The sequence below is a fragment of the Rattus norvegicus genome, chromosome 4 (assembly GCF_021556685.1).
Source record: "Rattus norvegicus strain SHRSP/BbbUtx chromosome 4, alternate assembly SHRSP_T2T, whole genome shotgun sequence".
NCBI lineage: Eukaryota > Metazoa > Chordata > Mammalia > Rodentia > Muridae > Rattus > Rattus norvegicus.
Window position 1 is genome coordinate 103,754,555 of NC_141537.1, and position 25,200 is coordinate 103,779,754.

Sequence of the window (25,200 nt, forward strand, 5' to 3'; positions counted from 1 at the left end):
TTTAATATTCTTTCTTTATTTTGTGCGTTTGGTGTTTTGACTATTATGTGACGGGAGGTGTTTCTTTTCTGGTCCAATCTATTTGGAGTTCTGTAGGCTTCTTGTATGTCTATGGGTATCTCTTTTTTTAGGTTAGGGAAGTTTTCTTCTATGATTTTGTTGAAGATATTTACTGGTCCTTTGAGCTGGGAGTCTTCACTCTCTTCTATACGTATTATCCTTAGGTTTGATCTTCTCATTGAGTCCTGGATTTCCTGTATGTTTTGGACCAGTAGCTTTTTCTGCTTTACATTATCTTTGACAGTTGAGTCAATGATTTCTATGGAATCTTCTGCTCCTGAGATTCTCTCTTCCATCTCTTGAATTCTGTTGGTGAAGCTTGTATCTACAGCTCCTTGTCTCTTCTTTTGGTTTTCTATACCCAGGGTTGTTTCCATGTGTTCTTTCTTGATTGCTTCTATTTCCATTTTTAATTCCTTCAACTGTTTGATTGTGTTTTCCTGGAATTCTTTCAGGGATTTTTGCGATTCCTCTCTGTAGGCTTCTACTTGTTCTCTAAGGGAGTTCTTTATGTCTTTCTTGAAGTCCTCCAGCATCATGATCAAATATGATTTTGAAACTAGATCTTGCTTTTCTGGTGTGTTTGGATATTCCGTGTTTGCTTTGGTGGGAGAATTGGGCTCCGATGATGCCATGTAGTCTTGGTTTCTGTTGCTTGGGTTCCTGCGCTTGCCTCTCGCCATCAGATTATCTCTAGTGTTACTCTGTTCTGCTATTTCTGACAGTGGCTAGACTGTCCTATAAGCCTGTGTGTCAGGAGTGCTGTAGACCTGTTTTCCTGTTTTCTTTCAGCCAGTTATAGGGACAGAGTGTTCTGCTTTCCGGCGTGTAGTTTTTCCTCTCTACAGGTCTTCAGCTGTTCCTGTGGGCCTGTGTCTTGAGTTCACCAGGCAGGTTTCTTGCAGGGGAAAAGTTGGTTCTACCTGTGGTTCCAAGGCTCAAGTTTGCTCGTGTACTGCCTAAGTCCTCTCCGCGGCGGCAGCAACCGGGAAGATCTGCGCCGCTCTTTCCGGGAGCCTCCGTGCACCAGGGTTCCAGATGACGTTTGGTGTTTTCCTCTGGCGTCTGGATGTGCACAGAGTGCAGTCTCTTCTAGTTTCCCAGGCGTGTCTGCCTCTCTGAAGGTTCAGCTCTCCCTCCCACGGGATTTGGGTGCAGAGAACTGTTTATCCGGTCTGTTTCCTTCAGGTTCCGGCGGTGTCCGCTTCACTCCTTCTTTAAAAGGAGAACAAGAATACCCTTGGCAGGGAATAGAGAGGCAAAGATTAAAACAGAGACAGAAGGAACACCCATTCAGAGCCTGCCCCACATGTGGCCCATACATATACAGCCATCCAATTAGACAAGATGGATGAAGCAAAGAATTGCAGGCCAACAGGAGCCGGATGTAGATCGCTCCTGAGAGACACAGCCAGAATACAGCAAATACAGAGGCGAATGCCAGCAGCAAACCACTGAACTGAGAATAGGACCCCGGTTGAAGGAATCAGAGAAAGAACTGGAAGAGCTTGAAGGGGCTCGAGACCCCATATGTACAACAATGCCAAGCAACCAGAGCTTCCAGGGACTAAGCCACTACCTAAAGACTATACATGGACTGACCCTGGACTCTGACCTCATAGGTAGTAATGAATATCCTAGTAAGAGCACCAGTGGAAGGGATACCCTGGGTCCTGCTAAGACTGAACCCCCAGTGAACGTGATTGTTGGGGGGAGGGCAGCAATGGGGGGATGGTGGGGAGGGGAACACCCATAAAGAAGGGGAGGGGGAGGGATTAGGGGGATGTTTGCCCAGAAACCGGGAAAGGGAATAACATTCAAAATGTAAATAAGAAATACTCAAGTTAATAAAAAAAAAAATTAAAAAAAAAAAGAATGTTCGTTTCGCTTCTGGTTTCTGCCTGCACCTGGATCTGAACTGAACCGGTACCCAAATTTCATGGGGGAGAGAGTTAGATTCTCATATGTTTGGACAATCCTGAGAGCTCAGGGGAGACTTCCACTTCTGCTCACATTCCTGGTCCAAGAGGAATCTATCTAGTGCCCACTATATATGGGAACCTAGAAGCAGTCAGCACCAGGAACCTTCTGGATTCTGCCTGCACTAAGAGCCAAAAGCCAGCCGCCTGAAGCTCTGACACACCTGAGAGCAGAGGTAAGACCAGCTCTCCTCCTCCAAGCAACCGGTCTGGAAAATTTAGGACACACAAATCTAAGAACAGGACTCTGTTTCCAGACTGAACTGAAAGAAAATAGGTCTACAGGAGTGTTGACACACAGGCTTACAGGAGGGTCACTCCACTGTCAGAGACAGCAAGACAAGCTAACAAGATACAACCTGATAGAGAAAGGCAAGCAGAAGAAACTAATCAACAGAAACCAAGACTATTTGCCATCATCAGAGCTCAGTTCTTTCACCAAAGAAATACTGGATATGTAAACACTGGAAAATCAATAATTGGATTTAATATCACATCTCACAATGATGATAGAGGACCATAGGAAGGACATAAATAACTCCCTTAAAGACATTCAGCACAACACAGATAAACAAGTAGAAGCAATTAAAGAGGAACCACAAAAATTCCTTAAAGAATTATAGGAAAACCCAAACAAACAGGTGAAGTAATTGAACAAAACAATCCAGGATTAAAAAAAATGGAAATAAAAACAATAAAGAAAGCATAAAGGGAGACAACCAAGGAGATGGAAAACCTAGGAAAGAGATCAAGAGTCATAAATGCAACCATCACCAACAGAATACAAGAGGTAGAAGAAGAATCTCGGGAGCAGAAGATACCATAGAACTATTAACACAACCATCAAAGATAATGTATAATGCGAAAAGCTCCTAACCCAAAATATCCAGAAAATTCAGGAGACAAGGTCAAGATCAAACCTAAGGACAATAGGTATAGAAGAGAGCAAAGATTTCCAACTTCGGGGGCCAATAAATACCTTCAACAAAATTATAGAAAAAAATTTCACTAACCTAAAGGAAGAGATGCCCATAAACATACAGGAAGTCTATAAAACTCAAAATAGATTGGACCAGAAGAGAAATTCCTTCTGTCACATAATAGTCAAAACAACGAATGCTCAGAAAAAAGAAAGAATATTAAAAGCAGTAAAGGGGAAATGTCAAGTAACATATAAGGTAGACCTATCAGAATTACACCAGACTTTTCACCAGAGACTATGAGAGCCAGAAGATCCTAAGCTTATGTCATACAGACCATAAAAGAACACAAATGCCAGCCCAGGCTACTATATTCACCAAAACTCTCAATTAACATAGATGGAGAAACCAAGATATTCCATGATAAAACCAATTTACACAATACCTTTCTACAAATCCAGCCCTACAAAGGATAATAGGTAGAAAACTCCAACACACAGAGAGAAACTACACTCTAGAAAAAGCAATAAATTAATGAAATGAAGTGAAATGAAAAGGAGAAAGACACACAAACATAATTCCACCTCTAACAATAAAAATAATAGGAAAAAACAATCACTATTCCAAATATGAATATAACAGGAAGCAATAATCACTATTCCTTAATACCTCTCAACATCAATGATCTCAACTTTCCAATAAAAAGACATAGATTAACAAACTGGATACAGAATGAGGACCCTGCATTCTGCTGCCTGCAGGAAACACACCTCAGAGAGAAAGACAGACACTACCTCAGAGTGAAAGGCTGGAAAACAACTTTCCAAGCAAATGGTCTGAAGAAGCAAGCTGGGGTAGCCATTCTAATATCGAATAAAATCAATTTTCAACTAAAAGTCATCAAAAAAGACAAGGAAGGACACTACATATTCATCAAAGGAAAAATCCACCAAGATGAACTCTCAACCCTAAATATCTATGCCCCAAATACAAGGGCACCTACATACGTAAAAGAAACCTTACTAAAGCTCAAAACACACATTGCACCTCACACAATAATAGTAGGAGATTTCAACACCCCATTCTCATCAATGGACAGATCATGGAAACAGAAATTAAAAAGAGATGTAGACAGACTAAGAGAAGTCATGAACCAAATGGACTTAACAGATATTTATAGAACATTCTATCCTAAAGCAAAAGGATATACCTTCTTCTCAGCTCCTCATGGTACTTTCTCCAAAATTGACCATATACTGGGTCATAAAACAGGCGTCAACAGATACACAAAGATAGAAATAATCCCATGCATGCTATCAGACCACCATGGGCTAAAGCTCGTCTTTAATAACAATAAGGGAAGAATGCCCACATATACATGGAAGTTGAACAGTGCTCTACTCAATGATAACCTGGTCAAGGAAGAAATAAAGAAAGAAATTAAAGACTTCTCAGAATTTAATGAAAATGAAGGTACAACATACCCAAACTTATGGGACACAATAAAAGTAGTGCTAAAAGGAAATACTCAGAGCTCTGAGTGACTCCAAATAAACAGGAGAAAGCATATTAGTACCTTGACAGCACACCTAAAATCTCTAGAAGAAAAAGAAGCAAATGCACCCAAGAGGAGAGAAGTCAGGAAATAATCAATGTCAGTGCTGAAATCAACCAAGTAAAAACAAAAAAATACTATACAAAGAATAAACAAAACCAACAAAATATGTATACCCTTAGCCAGACTAACCAGAATACATAGAGATTGTCCAAATTAAGCAAATAGAAAAGAAAAGGGAAACATAACAACAGAATCTTAGGAAATTCAGAAAATCCTACTACAAAACAATATGTTTTAAAAAACTGGAAAATCTGGATGAAATGGACAATTTTCTAGACAGATACAAGTACCTAATTTAAATAAGGATCAGATAAACTATCTAAACAATCCCATTAATCCTAAAGAAATAGAAACAGTCATTAAAAGTCCCCCAACCAAGGCAAAGTTTAGAACAGAGGCTGAAGGAACACCCATTCAGAGCATGCCCCACATGTGGCCCATGCATTTACAGCCACCAAACTAGATAAGATGGATGAAGCAAAGAAGTGCAAGCTGACAGGAACCAGATGTAGATCTCTTCTGAAAGACACAGCCAGAGTATGGCAAATACCTAGGCAAATGCCAGCAGCAAACTACTGAACTGAGAACGGGGCCCCCGTTGAAGAAATCAGAGAAAAGACTGAAAGAGCTTGAAGGTGCTTGAGACCCCATATGAACAACAATGTCAACCAACCAGAGCTTCCAGGGTCTAAGCCACTACCCAAAGACTATACATGGACTCACCCTGGGCTCCAACCTCATAGGTAGCAATGAATAGCCTAGTAAGAACACCAGTGGAAGGGGAAGCCCTTCGTCCTGCCAAGACTGAACCCCCAGTGAACGGGATTGTTGGGAGGAGGGCGGTAATGGGGGGAGGATGGGGAGGGGAACACCCATATAGAAGGGGAAGGGGAGGGATTAGGGGGATGTTGGCCCAGAAACCAGGAAAGGGAATAACAATTGAAATGTAAATAAATAATACCCAAGTTAATAAAAATGGAGAAAAAAAGAAATATATCTAGATAATTAGCAGTCAAATGTACATAATGCTCTAATCTTGGGGTAGGGCTTAATATGCAATATTTCTGAAGTCCTCATGGACTTTCAGAAGCCCTGTATATATTTAATTCAACTTTGATTTCTAAATAGTCTAAGAGTGAAACAGAGATTCACATATTTCTGCCTAAAAATAGAACACATCTGTCAACAAAGTACACACATAGAAATTGAGGGACAAGAACAAAATGTACTTTCTTATTCATAGAAACTGAACTACTTAGAACAAATCCATTTTTAAAAAAAAATACCAACTGGTTTTAATCTCAGGTGCAACTCTTCTAATGTATTTCAGCCATGGACTTGGTATATAAGTAAGGTCAACAAGAGACAGTAGCTATTGCCCTAGCTAGACCATAAGACTCTCAAAGATAAATGAATCCTCCCCATTTCTGGTACAAGGATTCACTTATTATGAGTGATTCCCTTAATTATCTAGAAAAAAGAACATTATCATAGATCAAATATATTTAGAAGAATTTAACTACATTAAATTCACAGGAACCTCACCCAGACGTTTCTTTCCCATCTTTTATTAACACTGAACTTGGGTTTGGACTCAGCATTTTAAATTGAACTCTTCTTGCCCAAAGCCATATTTCAAGTTGTTGATATGATATTGATTATGTAGATGGGCAATGACACCAAATGTTTTTCTTTCCCAAAGAGTAGGGATGCCACTCAAGCTCTGAGGTGTGCTGTAATCTCTAGAGAGATAGGGTATGAAGGTACAGTTAGTTCCCTGGGGGGGGTAATTAGGTGAGTGAATACTGTTTTTGAATGACGAGTGTTTACAACCTAAAGGCTTCTAGAGCACCTCCCACTCTTCTGCATGGAAAGTCAGACAGATAAGAGCTGCAAAGAATTAAGAAACAAACTTTGACAAAGAAAAATCAGTCAGCAACTTGATCTTTCTTGGACTTCTCAGACTCTGGAACTTTGATCAATGTTTATAAGGGAACAAGTCTATGCTGTTTTATCATAACAGGCAGGATCTCATAACAGTGATGAGATCGTGTGAAAAACAAGAAGGATGAGATGCTTGCAAGGAAGAGCTCTTGGTGTCTGGTGCAGAAATTAAACTCCGAAGGTTTTAAAACATAGAACTCTCGCAACTGTGCTCAAAAATATTTGCTCATATCCAGTATTCGTAAGCCACAGATAGGTATAGGTACAGATGAATGCAATGGGAAAAGGGGTTTGATGTGTTTAATGATGGGGGAAAATGGGGGGGTTGTAACTTGATTTGTGACATTGGAATTTCCTTGACTTCAGGAGCATTTTCTGTGCAGGATGTTCTAATTCGCATGTCTTAGACTCACATTGTTGCTGCTCTGTTGCTGTGGTTTTCCAATGGTCATGACTTTGAGGGTTTAGGCTGTTGCAATCAAGCCTGACAATAGAATAACCACTTTATTCCACATTAAGACACTCACAGATGTGCTGCGACTATTTTTGTATTGTGATCAAGTAGCAAGGAGTCTACGATGGATGTATAGGAAAGCATGTCTTTTTCTACTACTGGTTTTAGGCACATTTTCAAACACAAACTACACTATCTCTGTATCCTCAAATATTTTGAGAACTCCACAAATCAAGTCCAGATCTCTTCATATAAATACAAATGACACACCAACAGTCACCACTCACCTCACTAGTAGATGTAGCACTTGTTAACAGGAACTTCCTTTAACTATTGCACACACACATACATTATCAGCTCTCTACCAAGCCATTGTTGAATGAGAATTTCAACTGTGTTTAGTTTACTTTTCTACACTACTTGTAGAGGAAATAATTGTTCATTTTACATTGATCTCTTTATGTGATACAATATTTTGTACATCTTTCATTTATAGATTTATATTTCCTTTGTGGTTTATCTATTACTATGTACTGAGAGGTTATAGATATCTAGCTATAAAGCAAGAGAAAGTGATGGATAAAGAGGAATTTTACATTTTGCCTATCTTGCATGGCTTCTAGAGCATTCTGATTTTCTGGGAAAAACAGTAGAGTGGGAGTCAGGAATGATGTCAAATCTCTGGTCAGGAGTTGTATAAGAAAGAAATGCGATTAACTAGATTATAGCTGTTGTGAGTTGGATGTTAAATGGTTCCATGTGTTTGCAAAATTGGTTCCCAGCTGGTGGCACTATTCTGAAGCTTCTGAAACCTTTCAGATGTAGAGCCTTGCTGGAGGAAATGAGTTACTGAAGGTGGGATTTTGAAGTTTGTTAGTCTAGCTTCTTTTCCAATCACTTTGCTGCATCCTGACTACAGACACAATGGGATCAGCTGCATTCCTGCCTGCTACCATGCTTCCCCCAGTATGACAGTCATTCCTTTTTAAAATGTAATCCAAAATAAAACCTTCTTCCTTTAAAAAAATGTCTCCCAAAAAATAAAAGCCCAGGACCAGATAGGTTTAAAGCAGAATTCTATCAGACCTTCATTAAAGACCTCGTATGGTCTAAACTATTCTACAACATACTTGGAAACAGAAGGACCACTACCCAATTCCTTTTATGAAGCCACAATTATGCTTATACATAAACCACACAAAGACCCAACAAAGAAAGAGAGCTTCAGACCAATTTGTCTGAGGAATATCAATGCAAAAATACTCAATAAAATTCTTGCAAACTGAATCCAAGAGCACATCAAAATGATCATCCATCATGATCAAGTAGGCTTCACCCCAGGGTTGCAAGGATGGTTCAATATACGGAAATCCAGCAACATAATCCAGTATGCAACACAGTCAAAGAAAAAACCTCCTGATCATCTCATTAGATGCTGAGAAAGCATTTGACAAAATTCAATACTCCTTCATGTTAAAAATCTTGGGAAGAGCAGGAATTCAAGGCCAATACCTAAATATAGCAGAGGTATTATACAGCAAACCAGTAGCCAACATCAAACTAAATGAAGAGAAACTTGAAGGAATCCCACATAATTCAGGGAGTAAACAAGGCTGCCCAATCTATCCCTAGTTATTCAATATAGTACTGGACGTCCTAACCTGAGCAATCAGACAATAAATGGAGGTCAAATGGATATGAATTGGAAGGGAAGAAGTCAAATATCACTATTTGCCGATGATATGATAGTATATTTTGGTGACTCCAAAGTTCCACCAGAGAAATACTGAGCCTGATAAACAACTTCAGCAAAGTGGCTGGGTATAAAATTAACTCAAACAGCCGGATGTAGATCGCTCCTGAGAGACACAGCCAGAATACAGCAAATACAGAGGCGAATGCCAGCAGCAAACCACTGAACTGAGAATAGGACCCCCGTTGAAGGAATCAGAGAAAGAACTGGAAGAGCTTGAAGAGGCTCGAGACCCCATATGTACAACAATGCCAAGCAACCAGAGCTTCCAGGGACTAAGCCACTACCTAAAGACTATACATGGACTGACCCTGGACTCTGACCTCATAGGTAGCAATGAATATCCTAGTAAGAGCACCAGTGGAAGGGGAAGCCCTGGGTCCTGCTAAGACTGAACCCCCAGTGAACTAGACTGTGGGGGGGAGGGCGGCAATGGGGGGAGGGTTGGGAGGGGAACACCCATAGGAAGGGGATAGGGGAGAGGGATATTTGCCCGGAAACCGGGAAAGGGAATAACACTCGAAATGTATATAAGAAATACTCAAGTTAATAGTAAAAAAAAAGAAAAAAAAGAATCGAAAAAAAAAAAATTAATTCAAACAAATCAGTAGCCTTCCTCTACTCAAAGGATAAACAGGCTGAGAAAGAAATTAGGGAATTGACACCCTTCACAATAGTCCCAAATAATGTAAAATACCTCAGTGTGACTCTAACCAAGCAAGTGAAAGATCTGTCTGACAAGAACTTCAAGCCTCTGAAGGAAGAAATTGAAGAAGATCTCAGAAGAAGAAAAGACCTCCCATGGTCATGGATTGGCAGGATTAATATGGCAACAACAAAAGAACTTCTTGGGGAATCACCATTCCCAAGCTGTATTACAGGGCAACAGTGAAAAAAACTGTATGGTACTGGTACAGAGAGAGGCAGGTAGATCAATGGATTAGAATTGAACACCAAGAAATGAACCCAGACACCTATGGTCACTTGATTTTTGAAAAGGGGTGAAAATAATCCAGTGGAAAAATGATACCATTTTCAACAAATGGTGCTGGTTCAACAGGAGGTCAGCATGTAGAAGAATGCAAATTGATCCATTCTTATCACCATGTACAAAGCTTAAGTCCAAGAGGATCAAGGACCTCCACATAAAACCAGATATACTCAAACTATTAGAAGAAAAAGTGGGGAAGAGTCTTGAACACATGGAAACTGGGAAAAATTTCCTGTCAAGGGGTGGTGGTAGGGGTAGGGGTCTATCTGGAGTGGGAACACTTATGTGGGAAAGGGGTTGCAGGACTTATGGCAGGAAACTGGGAAAGAGAATAACATTTGAAATGTAAATAAAGAAATACATCCAATTAAAAAAAGAAAGCATGCACCCAAGTGTGTCAAGGACCTCCACATGAAACACGATACATTGAAACTAACAGAAGAAAAGTTGGGAAAAAACTCAAACACATGGGCACTGGGGAAAATTTCCTGAACAAAACACCAATGGTTTATGCTCTAAAAATCAAGAATTTACAAATGAGACCTCATAAAACTGAAAAGCTTGTGTAAGGAAAAGGACACTGTCATTAGGACTAAATGGTAACCAACAGATTGGCAAAAGGTCTTAAAAATCCTACATCTGATAGAAGGCTAATATCCAATATATACAAAGAACTCAAGAAGCTACACTCTAGAGAGCCAAATAACCCTGTTGAGGAATATCGAGTGTCTGAGAAGGACCTAAAAAATGTACATCATTCTTAGTTATCAGGGAAATGCAAATCAGAACACTCCTGAGATTCTACCTCACAACAGTCAGAATGGCTAAAATCAAAACCAACAAAGCACACTGAGCAAGCCATCAGAGGGAAGCCAATAAGCAGCACTGCTCCATGTCTTCTGGTCAGCTCCCACCTCTGGGTTCCTGTTTTGTTTCAGTTCCTGCTCTGACTTCCCTCAGAGATGGATTGTTATCTGGTAGTGTAGGAAGAATAAATTCTTTCATCTTTGGTCAGGATACTTCTTCATTACAATAGTAATCCTACCTAAGATACATTGCTTGCCCTCATATTTCTCTCTGTTCCATTTTTCCCCTAAATTTTCTCCCCTCTCCTAGTTTCCCTTATACACACAACAATTGTATTTATATTTATATAATCATGCTTAAAATCTAAGATTCATAAAGGAGATGGTACATGCAATAGTTTTGTTTCTAAATCATTTGTCCATCCCCTGCTTCATCCTCATGGGTAAAATATCACTCTGAACTCTCCTTGTCTATTCTCAAATGTAAAAATCCAGAAATCTCACACCATACTAAAGAAGTATGATTTTGTGTGGGTAGTCTCTACCTTCCAGGCTTTTATCTCATAATTATGAGTAAATTTAATATTTATAAATGGGAAATCCAAGGTCCCATGTAAACAATATGTGAGTTAATGCTATATATGTGTTCCGTAAAAACAAACTGACCAACTGGTTTTGAAACTCATGGATACAGTAGGACATGATAATATTGTATAAAACATATACTTGTTTATGCTGTGTGTATATCATCTTCCAGGTATAATATACCCTGATGGATTATCCCTTTTTATTAACTATTTTTCTATTGGTGTGATAAACACCATGAGAAGAGAAACTAAGTAAGGATTTTTTGGACTTTCAGAGGGTTAGAATCCTGGAAAGCAGAAAGAAGGCAGCAGGCGGAAGACTTGATAGCTAGAGAGAAGCTCAGGGCTCACATCCCAAACTGAATGAATATATACAGACATTTATGTATTTATGTGTGTGTGTGTGTATGTATGCATATTTGTATACAGGTGTACCATGTGTGCTCTTAACTGGAATTATAAATGGTTGAGAATCATCATGTGAATGCTTGGAAAGAATCAAACCTTAGTCTTTTATAAGAGAAGCAAGTGGTTTTAAGCACTAATATGTGCATCCAGCTTTCTTTTAAAATATTTCTCCTTGTTTCATTTTCTCCATTCCTTCTTTCCTCTCCACATTTTTCTTACTTCCTCAATTCAATATTCCTTCTGTTCTCCATCTTCTTCTTTCTTTCTTCTTCCCTCCCCTTTCCCTTTCTCTTCTTTCCTTCCTTTCTTCTATTCTATTTTCCTTGTTTACTGTGTTGTTGTTACACAGGATTTATAGTTTTCTTAGGATTGAGTCAAAGGAAGTTTTACTATTATTTTTGTGAAATTCACCTGTTGATTTTTAATGGAAGCCTGTCATGACAGCGTATAAACACTTGTGGTTTGAAAGGTCTAAGTTGGTCCTTGAGCTTCTATGTTGATTTCCTTCCCAGTGATTACTTCCTATCTTACATAGTACTTTTGGCTGTTGATTAGACCTGGATACCCTCAAACACCTGTATCTGGGCAATTTACTTCCTTATTTGATGACTAATTTGCATAGGTCTCTAAGGCCAGCCCAACTGCCCATGCTTTATAAACCAGGCTTTTGCAGTGATATCTGAATTGCATAAGACCAGCATGGGCATCAGGATGGAGTCATATACTCGGGTCTTCATATTCCTGCTGCTCTGGTTGTCTGGTGAGATGTTTAAAAGTATTGCATTATCGTAAAATAATTCATTTTTGTAGCAACAGCTATTTCCTATAGGAAGCTAATAGTGTGCAGAAAATATCATTAGAAAAGACATTTTCAATTTCAAGGTTTGTATCAAGAACTCTTTGTGTGTATAAGTGTATAATCATTACCTATTTCTGATTGCAGGTGCAGATGGAAACACTGTGATGACTCAGTCTCCCACATCCATGTTCATATCAGTAGGAGACAGGGTCACCGTGAACTGCAAGGCCAGTCAGAATGTGGGTACTAATGTAGACTGGTACCAACAGAAAACAGGGCAGTCTCCTAAACTGCTTATCTATGGGGCATCCAACCGGTACACTGGAGTCCCTGATCGCTTCACAGGCAGTGGATCTGGAACAGATTTCACTTTCACCATCAGCAACATGCAGGCTGAAGACCTGGCTGTTTATTACTGTCTACAGTATAACTACAATCCTCCCACAGTGTTTCAACCTCATACACAAACCTCCTCTGATATTCTAACCAGCTGCCTGCACACACATCCCTCAACCTACACTTCCCCTTCTGCCTGCAGCTGCTATGCCTAACTGATGCAAAGTTTGGTAGAAAATCAATGAACAGATTCTTTACATCAGAAGGTCCTTAGGGCAAAAAGAAGTAAAAAAAAATATGTGTCTTTTATAAATTTCTCAAGCTTAAATTCTGTGTATTGAACATAACAAATTTATTATCTTATATTCTGGAATGAAAACTTCCAACATGAATCTCCATGGGCTAAATCAAGATCCTCTGCCATATTCCCACTGGAAGATACAGAAGAGAACTTGGCTTTTACTTAGCTCAGCTGTCAGAGCTCTCCCTCACGTTTGGACTCCTGACCATTTCCCTTATTTTCCTTTGGGTTAACTTAATTTATTTGACTATATAAAGTTGAATTTCATACAACAAATATATTAAAAGTATATCACCTAGTTTGACAATCTTCAATTCCCTTGTTTCTTTCTGTCACCACCTTTCCCTTCAACTACCATACTTCCAATCCCTAGTCTTCCACGTATTTCCATGTGACATACACATATGCCCCTACACACACACACACACACACACACACACACACACACACACACACACACGTGCACTCACACTCACACATTTGGCTTTATGAATCAATAAAAATGCAGGGTTCAAAATCAGAGAAAAGATGAGGTTTGTCTTCTTAAACAACATATATGATCTATGCCTCCTACTCCTAGGCCACATCTGACTCTGTTGTCTTCTCATCTACTTTCCAAATGTGAGGACTGTAATACCCCATTCTATAATATACTTCACTATAGCACACTAATGGTGAGTATGAATTTTTTATCAAGAGAATTGAGTTTGATTTCTGTCATATAATAATTAACAGTGTTTGATATTTGTTGTGGGAAATATTTTTGTTCTTCAATAAGAACAATGTTAAATAATCTCAAGCATGTATAAGTTAAAAATTAGCTGAAAATTTTTATTTTTCTGGCAATTTGTATTGGAATGAAGGTCTCATGACCTGTATAACAGGCATGATATTGATCTCACAAAATTTTACTTATGTCTTTCTTAGCTCTGAGATCAATGGTATGGGCCACCACACCCAACCTTGAGCACCATTTTGTTTTGTTCTTTTTTTTTTAATTGGATATATTTATTTATTTACATTTATTTCAAATATTATACTCTTTCCCGGTTTTATGTCCATAAGCCCCTCGTCCCCTCCCCATTCCCCATAATTGTTCCCCCCAATTCACAGCCCCTTATCACCCACAACCCAACAATCCCCTACTCTGGGCGGTCCAACCTTGGCAGGACCAAGGGCTTCCCTTTCCACTGGTGCCCCAACAAGGCTATGCTCTGCTACATATGCAGTTGGAGCCCTGGGTCAGTCCATGAATAGTCTTTGGATAGTAGTTTAGTCCCTGAAAGTTCTGGGTGGTTGGCATGGTTGTTCTTATGTGGTTGCAAGCCCCTTCAGCTCTTTCAATCCTTCCTCTAATTCCACTGAAGTGGATCCTATTCTCAGTTCAGTGGTTTGCTGCTAGCATTGACTGCTGTATTTGACATGTTCTGGTTGTGTCTCTCAGGAGAGATCTCTATCGGGTCCCTTTCAGCTTCGACTGTTTAGCTTCATCAGTCTTACATAGTTTTGGTGGCTGGATATATATGGGCCACATACGAGGCAGGTTCTGAATGGCCATAATGTCAGACTCTGCTCCAAATTTGCCTCCATATCCCCTCCTATCAAAATTTTTGTTCCCCCTATTAAGAAGGAGTGAAATGGGTTGCTGCCCTCACAGAGAGCTGAGACCCAGCTCCAAGGAGTGACTTCAGGCCAGAGAAAAGAGGTAACACCAACTTTTCTACTCCAAGTGACCTGCCAGGTGGACCAGGACACGCAAAGGCAAAATTCCTCTGGGACCGGACACTTCCGGTTTCAAGCTGGGGCCCGAACCTCACTGATCCAGGCCCACAGCTCCCGGCTCCCAAACCACGTGGGAGAGAGAGCTCATCATCCAGACAGGTGGGCACTCCTGAGACTCCAGGGCAGGAGAGACCGTCAGTACTGCCCACCCTTGCCTACATCCCTGGCCCAAGAGGAAACTGGATAGGGCCTCTGGGAACAGGAAGATAGGGTAAATCAAGCTGCAGGAACACTGTGGTCCAGACTGTGCCCGGATCTGAAAGGACCTGGTCAAGCAGCTCCCTGCACCCAAATCCCGTGGGAGGGAGAGCTAGACCTTCAGAGGGACAAACATGCCTGGGAAGCCAGGGGAGACTACTCTCTGCCCACAATTCTGACTCTAGAGGAAAATACCTAGTGCCATCTGGGCCCCGTGTGCACAAGGAGCCGAGAGAAGGCTGGGCGGGCTCTTCTGATTGTTGCCATCATAGAGAGCTAAAACCCAGAGCCAGGAGTGACTACATGCCCGAGACCAGAGGTGAGACCAACTTTTCTGCTCCAAGTGACCTGCTTGGTAGACTCAGGACACATGCCCACGGGAACAGCAAAAGACCGGTAGACAGGAACGACTACATGCCTGAAAGCAGAACACTCTGTTCCCATAACTGGCTAAAAGAAAACAGGAAAACAGGTCTACAGCTTTCCTGATCACGCAGGCCAAAGGATGGTCAAATCACTGTCAGAAATAGCAGAACAAGGGAACACCAGAGACAACCTGATGGCATGAGGCAAGAGCAGGAACCCAAGCAACAGAAACCAAGACTATATGGCATCATCGGAGCCCAATTCTCCCATGAAAGCAAACACTGATTATCCAAACACACCAGAAAAGCAAGATCTACATTTAAAATCACATTTGCAGCCATGATCCCCACAGAGTTGGCTAATGGAAATAGAGATTGTTCAAAGGGGAGCACCTCCTGGGATGCAGAGCTCTGTGGATCCCTTTCAGGCACAGGATGAAGCATCATCACCATCCATTCCTCCTGCTGAGCTAGGTTCAGATTATACTCCAGGTCACTATGGGAACTTGGCAGAAATGAGAGTCTGGCTGTCTCTATCAGACTTAGCTTCTTGGGCTCACATCTATCCTTCAGTGATGGCTCTTGTGAAAGAAAAGAAAAGGCATAAGGAAGGATGAAAGGAAGGAAGAAAGGAAGGAGGGAGGAAGCAAGAGAGGGAAGAAAGGAGAGAAGGAAGGAAGGAAGGAAGGAAAGAAAGAAGGAAGATGGTGCACAGGCAGACTCCTGTTGAAGGCAATGAATGCACTAATACTCTTCTTGAAACAATCTAACAGTGCAGTAACCTGTTAGAATTGGTATCTTCATCCTATGCAAAGGAAATAGACATACTTTAAATGCGGTTTATATGTGGCTATTCCTTATGGAATGATCTAAAATAGTAAGACAATGGGAAAAAAGATAACATCCAACAATTAGAGAATGGCCACAAGAATTCTGTTATAGTCATGCACTATGATGTCCCTTACCCACTGAAAGTACTTAATGTTTAATATTGTGATGTTAAGAGATAAGGCTCACAGAGGAAACAGTATAGAGGGTGTAGTCAAGGCATTTGAACATACAGAATGTTGAACAGACACTTAACAAAATAAAGAGTGGTTTTTGGTGTGCAGAAAAAAATAAATAAATAAAATCACATTTGATCATGATGAGGGAGGAATTCAAGAAAGACAAAGAAATCCCTTAGAGAAATGCAAGAAAACACAAATAGGCTCGCCGTCCCGCTCCGGGCTGTCCTTGCTGCAAGGGCCATGGCGCCCGCCATCTCCCTCAGTCCTCTTGTCTGGCCGCTGGGCCACGGTGGGCAAGAGCAGCTGGAGGAGGAGCCGCAGCCAGGAGGCAGCGGCCTGAGCCCATGCCGTACAGTCAAGGAGGCAGCAAGAAGAAAGTGTGCTACTATTATGACAGTGATATCAGGAATTATTATTGCGGCCAGGGTCATCCCATGAAGCCCCATAGAATCCAGATGACTCATAACTTGCTGCTGAATTATGGTTTATACCAAAAAATGGAAATATAAAGGCCTCATAAAGCCACTGCTGAAGAAATGACAAAATACCACAGTGATGAGTATATCAAGTTTCTACGATCAATAAGGCCAGATAACATGTCAGAGTATAGTAAGCAGATGCAGAGATTTAATGTCGGAGAAGATTGTCCAGTGTTCGATGGACTCTTTGAGTTCTGTCAGCTCTCCACCAGTGGCTCAGCTGCTGGGGCTGTGAAGCTAAACTGGTAACAAACTGATATGGCTGTCAACTGGGCTGGAGGATTACATCACACCAAGAAATCAGAAGCATCAGGATTCTGCTATGTTAATGATATTGTGCTTGCTATCATCGAATTACTAAAATATCATCAGAGAGTCTTATATATTGACATAGATATCCACCATGGTGATGGTGTTGAGGAAGCTTTTTATACAACAGATCGCGTGATGACCGTCTCATTCCATAAATACAGAGAATACTTTCCTAGAACAGACTTGAGGGATATTGGTGCTGGAAAAGTAAAGTACTACGCTGTCAATTTTCCCATGAGAGACGGTGTAGATGACGGGTCATATGGACAAATCTTTAAGCCTATAATCTCAAAAGTGATGGAGATGTACCAGCCTAGCGCAGTGGTGCCGCAGTGTGGCACAGACTCCCTCTCTGGGGACAGGCTCGGCTGTTTCAACCTAACTGTCAAAGGTCATGCTAAATATGTAGAAGTAGTAAAAACTTTTAACTTGCTGTTGCTGATGCTTGGCGGAGGTGGCTACACAATCCGGATTGTTGCTCGATGTTGGACATATGAGACTGCAGTTGCTAAAACAGCATTTATTTGAAAATCTACGAATGTTTCCACATGTGCCTGGTATTCAAATGCAAGCTATTCCAGAAGATGCTGTTCATGAAGACAGTGGTGATGAGGATGGAGAAAACCCTGACAAGAGACTTTCTATTCGAGCATCAGACAAGTGGATAGCTTGTGGTGAAGATTCTCAGATTCTGAGGATGAAGGTGAAGGAGGTCGTAGGAATGTCACTGATCATACGAAGGGAGCCAAAAAAGCTAGGATTGAAGAAGACAAGAAGGAGACAGAGGACAAGAAGACAGATGTTAAGGAAGAAGACAAATCCAAGGACAATAGTAGTGAGAAAACAGACACCAAAGGAGCCAAATCAGAACAACTCAGCAACCGTTGAATTTGACTCCCCAAACTTAGGAACGTCGAAAAGTGAGACAATTCTGGTATAAGAAACCTTCACTGTTTGAGGAAGTTTGGCTTCATTTTATACTGTTTTGGCATGGACTGTATTTATTTTCAAAATGTCTTGTTTTTGGTTTTCCTTGGCAAGTTTTATTCTGAGTTTTTCTAATTATGAATCAAATTTTTTTCCACCATGCTCTATGTGATTGTATTTAAATTGATGTGTTATTACGTCAAAAAAAACGGATCTATTAAAGAAACAATTGGCCTTTCTGAGCTGATTTTTCCATCATTTGTAATTATCTTTATTAAAAAATTGTACTTAAAAAAAAGAAAACAGACCCCGCAAGCAAACTTGAGCCTCGGGACCACAGGTAAGACCAACTTGTCTGCTGCAAGAGAGCTGCCTGGTGAGATCGGGACACACAGAGGCAGACTTCATCTAGGACCGGGCACGTCCTGTGTTTGCCGGAGATCCCACGCCCACGGATCCCGGCCCGCAGCAGCTCACTGCTCCCAGACCCTGTGGGAAAGAGACCTCACCGCCTGGTCAGGTGGGCACTCCTGAGGCTGCAGAGCGGAAGAGACCACCAACACTGCCCACCCCTGCCCACATCCCTGGCCCAAGAGGAAACTGTATAAGGCCTCTGGGCTCCCGTGGGGGAGGGCCCAGGAGCGGCAGGACCCGTGCCTGAGACACCGCCGGAACCTGAGGGAAACAGACAAGATAAACAGTTCTCTGCACCCAATTCCCGTGGGAGGGAGAGCTGAACCTTCAGAGAGGCAGACAAGCCTGGGAAACCAGAAGAGACTGCTCTCTGTACATACACCTCGGACGCCAGAGGAAAACACCAAAGGCCATCTGGAACCCTGGTGCACTGAAGCTCCCGGAAGGGGCGGCACAGGTCTTCCTGGTTGCTGCCGCCGCAGAGAGCCCTTGGGCAGCACCCCGCCTAGTGAACTCAAGACACAGGCCCACAGGAACAGTTGAAGACCTGTAGAGAGGAAAAACTACACACCCGAAAGCAGAACACTATGTCCCCATAACTGACTGAAAGAGAGGAAAACAGGTCTACAGCACTCCTGACACACAGGCTTATAGGACAGTCTAGCCACTGTCAGAAATAGCAGAACAAAGTAACACTACAGATAATCTGATGGCGAGAGGCAAGCACAGGAACCCAAGCAACAGAAACCAAGACTACATGCCATCATCGGAGCCCAATTCTCCCACCAAAACAAACATGGAATATCCAAACACACCAGAAAAGCAAGATCTAGTTTCAAAATCATATTTGATCATGATGCTGGAGGACTTCAAGAAAGACGTGAAGACTCCCTTAGAGAACAAGTAGAAGCCTACAGAGAGGAATCGCAAAAATCCCTGAAAGAATTCCAGGAAAATACAATCAAACAGTTGAAGGAATTAAAAATGGAAATAGAAGCAATCAAGAAAGAACACATGGAAACAACCCTGGATATAGAAAACCAAAGGAAGAGACAAGGAGCCGTAGATACAAGCATAAGCAACAGAATACAAGAGATGGAAGAGAGAATCTCAGGAGCAGAAGATTCCATAGAAATCATTGACTCAACTGTCAAAGATAATGTACAGCGGAAAAAGCTACTGGTCCAAAACATACAGGAAATCCAGGACTCAATGAGAAGATCAAACCTAAGGATAATACGTATAGAAGAGAGTGAAGACTCCCAGCTCAAAGGACCAGTAAATATCTTCAACAAAATCATAGAAGAAAACTTCCCTAACCTAAAAAAAGAGATACCCATAGGCATACAAGAAGCCTACAGAACTCCAAATAGATTGGACCAGAAAAGAAACACCTCCCGTCACATAATAGTCAAAACACCAAACACACAAAATAAAGAAAGAATATTAAAAGCAGTAAGGGAAAAAGGTCAAGTAACAAATAAAGGGAGACCTATCAGAATCACACCAGACTTCTCGCCAGAAACTATGAAGGCCAGAAGATCCTGAACTGATGTCATACAGGCCCTAAGAGAACACAAATGCCAGCCCAGGTTACTGTATCCTGCAAAACTCTCAATTAACATAGATGGAGAAACCAAGATATTCCATGACAAAACCAAATTTACACAATATCTTTCTACAAATCCAGCACTACAAAGGATAATAAATGGTAAAGCCCAACATAAGGAGGCAAGCTATACCCTAGAAGAAGCAAGAAACTAATCGTCTTGGCAACAAAACAAAGAGAATGAAAGCACACAAACATAACCTCACATCCAAATATGAATATAACGGGAAGCAATAATCACTATTCCTTAATATCTCTCAACATCAATGGCCTTAACTCCCCAATAAAAAGACATAGATTAACAAACTGGATACGCAACGAGAACCCTGCATTCTGCTGCCTACAGGAAACACACCTCAGAGACAAAGACAGACATTACCTCAGAGTGAAAGGCTGGAAAACAATTTTCCAAGCAAATGGTCAGAAGAAGCAAGCTGGAGTAGCCATTCTAATATCAAATAAAATCAATTTTCAACTAAAAGTCATCAAAAAAGATAAGGAAGGACACTTCATATTCATCAAAGGAAAAATCCACCAAGATGAACTCTCAATCCTAAATATCTATGCCCCAAATACAAGGGCACCTACATACGTAAAAGAAACGTTACTAAAGCTCAAAACACACATTGCACCTCACACAATAATAGTGGGAGATTTCAACACCCCACTCTCATCAATGGACAAATCATGGAAACAGAAATTAAACACAGATGTAGACAGACTAAGAGAAGTCATGAGCCAAATGGACTTAACGGATATTTATAGAACATTCTATCCTAAAGCAAAAGGATATACCTTCTTCTCAGCTCCTCATGGTACTTTCTCCAAAATTGACCATATAATTGGTCAAAAAACGGGCCTCAACAGGTACAGAAAGATAGAAATAATCCCATGCGTGCTATCGGACCACCACGGCCTAAAACTGGTCTTCAATGACAATCAAGGAAGAATGCCCACATATACTTGGACATTGAACAATGCTCTACTCAATGATAACCTGGTCAAGGAAGAAATAAAGAAAGAAATTAAAAACTTTTTAGAATTTAATGAAAATGAAGGTACAACATACCCAAACTTATGGGACACAATGAAAGCTGTGCTAAGAGGAAAACTCATAGCGCTGAGTGCCTGCAGAAAGAAACAGGAAAGAGCATATGTCAGCAGCTTGACAGCACACCTAAAAGCTCTAGAACAAAAAGAAGCAAATACACCCAGGAGGAGTAGAAGGCAGGAAATAATCAAACTCAGAGCTGAAATCAACCAAGTAGAAACAAAAAGGACCATAGAAAGAATCAACAGAACCAAAAGTTGGTTCTTTGAGAAAATCAACAAGATAGATAAACCCTTAACCAGACTAACGAGAGGACACAGAGAGTGCGTCCAAATTAACAAAATCAGAAATGAAAAGGGAGACATAACAACAGATTCAGAGGAAATTCAAAAAATCATCAGCTCTTACTATAAAAACCTATATTCAACAAAACTTGAAAATCTTCAGGAAATGGACAATTTCCTAGACAGATACCAGGTACTGAAGTTAAATCAGGAACAGATAAACCAGTTAAACAACCCCATAACTCCTAAGGAAATAGAAGCAGTCATTAAAGGTCTCCCAACCAAAAAGAGCCCAGGTCCAGACGGGTTTAGTGCAGAATTCTATCAAACCTTCATAGAAGACCTAATACCAATATTATCCAAACTATTCCACAAAATTGAAACAGACGGATCACTACCGAATACCTTCTACGAAGCCACAATTACTCTTATACCTAAACCGCACAAAGACACAACAAAGAAAGAGAACTTCAGACCAATTTCCCTAATGAATATCGACGCAAAAATACTCAACAAAATTCTGGCAAACCGAATCCAAGAGCACATCAAAACAATCATCCACCATGACCAAGTAGGCTTCATCCCAGGCATGCAGGGATGGTTTAATATAAGGAAAACCATCAACGTGATCCATTATATAAACAAACTGAAAGAACAAAACTACATGATCATTTCATTAGACGCTGAGAAAGCATTTGACAAAATTCAACACCCCTTCATGATAAAAGTCCTGGAAAGAATAGGAATTCAAGGCCCATACCTAAACATAGTAAAAGCCATATACAGCAAACCAGTTGCTAACATTAAACTAAATGGAGAGAAACTTGAAGCAATCCCACTAAAATCAGGGACTAGACAAGGCTGCCCACTCTCTCCCTACTTATTCAATATAGTTCTTGAAGTTCTAGCCAGAGCAATCAGACAACAAAAGGAGGTCAAGGGGATACAGATCGGAAAAGAAGAAGTCAAAATATCACTATTTGCAGATGATATGATAGTATATTTAAGTGATCCCAAAAGTTCCACCAGAGAACTACTAAAGCTGATAGACAACTTCAGCAAAGTGGCTGGGTATAAAATTAACTCAAATAAATCAGTTGCCTTCCTCTATACAAAAGAGAAACAAGCCGAGAAAGAAATTAGGGAAACGACACCCTTCATAATAGACCCAAATAATATAAAGTACCTCGGTGTGACTTTAACAAAGCAAGTAAAAGATCTGTACAATAAGAACTTCAAGACACTGAAGAAGGAAATTGAAGAAGACCTCAGAAGATGGAAAGATCTCCCATGCTCATGGATTGGCAGGATTAATATAGTAAAAATGGCCATTTTACCAAAAGCAATCTACAGATTCAATGCAATCCCCATCAAAATACCAATCCAATTCTTCAAAGAGTTAGACAGAACAATTTGCAAATTCATCTGGAATAACAAAAAACCCAGGATAGCTAAAGCTATCCTCAACAATAAAAGGACTTCAGGGGGAATCACTATCCCTGAACTCAAGCAGTATTACAGAGCAATAGTGATAAAAACTGCATGGTATTGGTACAGAGACAGACAGATAGACCAATGGAATAGAATTGAAGACCCAGAAATGTACCCACACAGCTATGCTCACTTGATTTTTGACAAAGGAGCCAAAACCATCCAATGGAAAAAAGATAGCATTTTCAGCAAATGGTGCTGGTTCAACTGGAGGTCAACATGTAGAAGAATGCAGATCGATCCATGCTTATCACCCTGTACAATGCTTAAGTCCAAGTGGATCAAGGACCTCCACATCAAACCAGACACACTCAAACTAATAGAAGAAAAACTAGGGAAGCATCTGGAACACATGGGCACTGGAAAAAATTTCCTGAACAAAACACCAATGGCTTATGCTCTAAGATCAAGAATCGACAAATGGGATCTCATAAAACTGCAAAGCTTCTGTAAGGCAAAGGACACTGTGGTTAGGACAAAACGGCAACCAACAGATTGGGAAAAGATCTTTACCAATCCTACAACAGATAGAGGCCTTATATCCAAAATATACAAAGAACTCAAGAAGTTAGACCGCAGGGAAACAAATAACCCTATTAAAAAAATGGGGTTCAGAGCTAAACAAAGAATTCACAGCTGAGGAATGCCAAATGGCTGAGAAACACCTAAAGAAATGTTCAACATCTTTAGTCATAAGGGAAATGCAAATCAAAACAACCCTGAGATTTCACCTCACACCAGTGAGAATGGCTAAGATCAAAAACTCAGGTGACAGCAGATGCTGGCGAGGATGTGGAGAAAGAGGAACACTCCTCCATTGTTGGTGGGATTGCAGACTGGTAAAACCATTCTGGAAATCAGTCTGGAGGTTCCTCAGAAAATTGGACGTTGAACTGCCTGAGGATCCAGCTATACCTCTCTTGGGCATATACCCAAAAGATGCCTCAACATATAAAAGAGACACGTGCTCCACTATGTTCATCCCAGCCTTATTTATAATAGCCAGAAACTGGAAAGAACCCAGATGCCCTTCAACAGAGGAATGGATACAGAAAATGTGGTACATCTACACAATGGAATATTACTCAGCTATCAAAAACAACGGCTTTATGAAATTCGTAGGCAAATCGTTGGAACTGGAAAATATCATCCTGAGTGAGCTAACCCAATCACAGAAAGACATACATGGTATGCACTCATTGATAAGTGGCTTTTAGCCCAAATGCTTGAATTACCCTAGATCCCTAGAACAAACGAAACTCAAGACGGATGATCAAAATGTGAATGCTTCACTCCTTCTTTAAAGGGGAACAAGAATACCCTTGGCAGGGAAGAGAGAGGCAAAGATTAAAACAGACACTGAAGGATCACCCATTCGGAGCCTGCCCCACATGTGGCCCATACATATACAGCCACCCAATTAGACAAGATGGATGAAGCAAAGAAGTGCAGACCGACAGGAGCCGGATGTAGATCGCTCCTGAGAGACACAGCCAGAATACAGCAAATACAGAGGCGAATGCCAGCAGCAAACCACTGAACTGAGAATAGGTCCCCCGTTGAAGGAATCAGAGAAAGAACTGGAAGATCTTGAAGGGGCTCGAGACCCCATATGTACAACAGTGCTAAGCAACCAGAGCTTCCAGGGACTAAGCCACTACCTAAAGACTATACATGGACTGACCCTCGACTCTGACCTCATAGGTATCAATGAATATCCTAGTAAAAGCACCAGTGGAAGGAGAAGCCCTGGGTCCTGCTAAGACTGAACCCCCAGTGAACTAGACTGTTGGGGGGAGGGCGGCAATGGGGGGAGGGTTGGGAGGGGAACACCCATAAGGAAGGGGAGGGGGGAGGGGGAATGTTTGCCCGAATACCGGGAAAGGGAATAACACTCGAAATGTATATAAGAAATACTCAAGTTATTAAAAAAAAAATATGTAAAAAAAAAAAACACAAATAAACAGGCAGAAGCCTATAAAGAGGACACACAAAAATCCCTGAAAGAATTACAGGAAAACACAATCAAACAGGTGAAGGAATTTAAAAAAGGAAATAGAAGCATTAATAAAGCACAAAGGGAGACAACCCTGGATATAGAAAACCAAAAGAAGAGACAAGGAGTCATAGATAAAAGCATCACCAACAGAATACAAGAGATAAAAGAGAAAATCTCAGGAGCAGAGGATTCCATAGAAATCATCAACAAAACTGTCAAAGATAATGTAAAACGGAAAAAGCTACTGGTCCAAAACATACAGGAAATCCAGGACACAATGAGCAGATCAAACCTAAGGAAAATGGGTATAGAAGAGAGTGAAG

At 40.8% G+C, this 25,200-nt stretch overlaps 1 pseudogene and 1 gene segment (V, D, J or C); both read left to right on the forward strand.

Moving 5' to 3' along the window:
* The window catches only part of LOC134478922 (immunoglobulin kappa variable 4-1-like), an 801,643-nt gene that overhangs the window by 699,536 nt on the left and 76,907 nt on the right, over positions 1–25,200 (forward strand).
* Hdac2-ps1 (histone deacetylase 2, pseudogene 1) lies at positions 16,656–18,162 on the forward strand (annotated as a pseudogene). The gene has a single exon (XR_015686666.1). The product of XR_015686666.1 is annotated as a histone deacetylase 2, pseudogene 1 (transcript).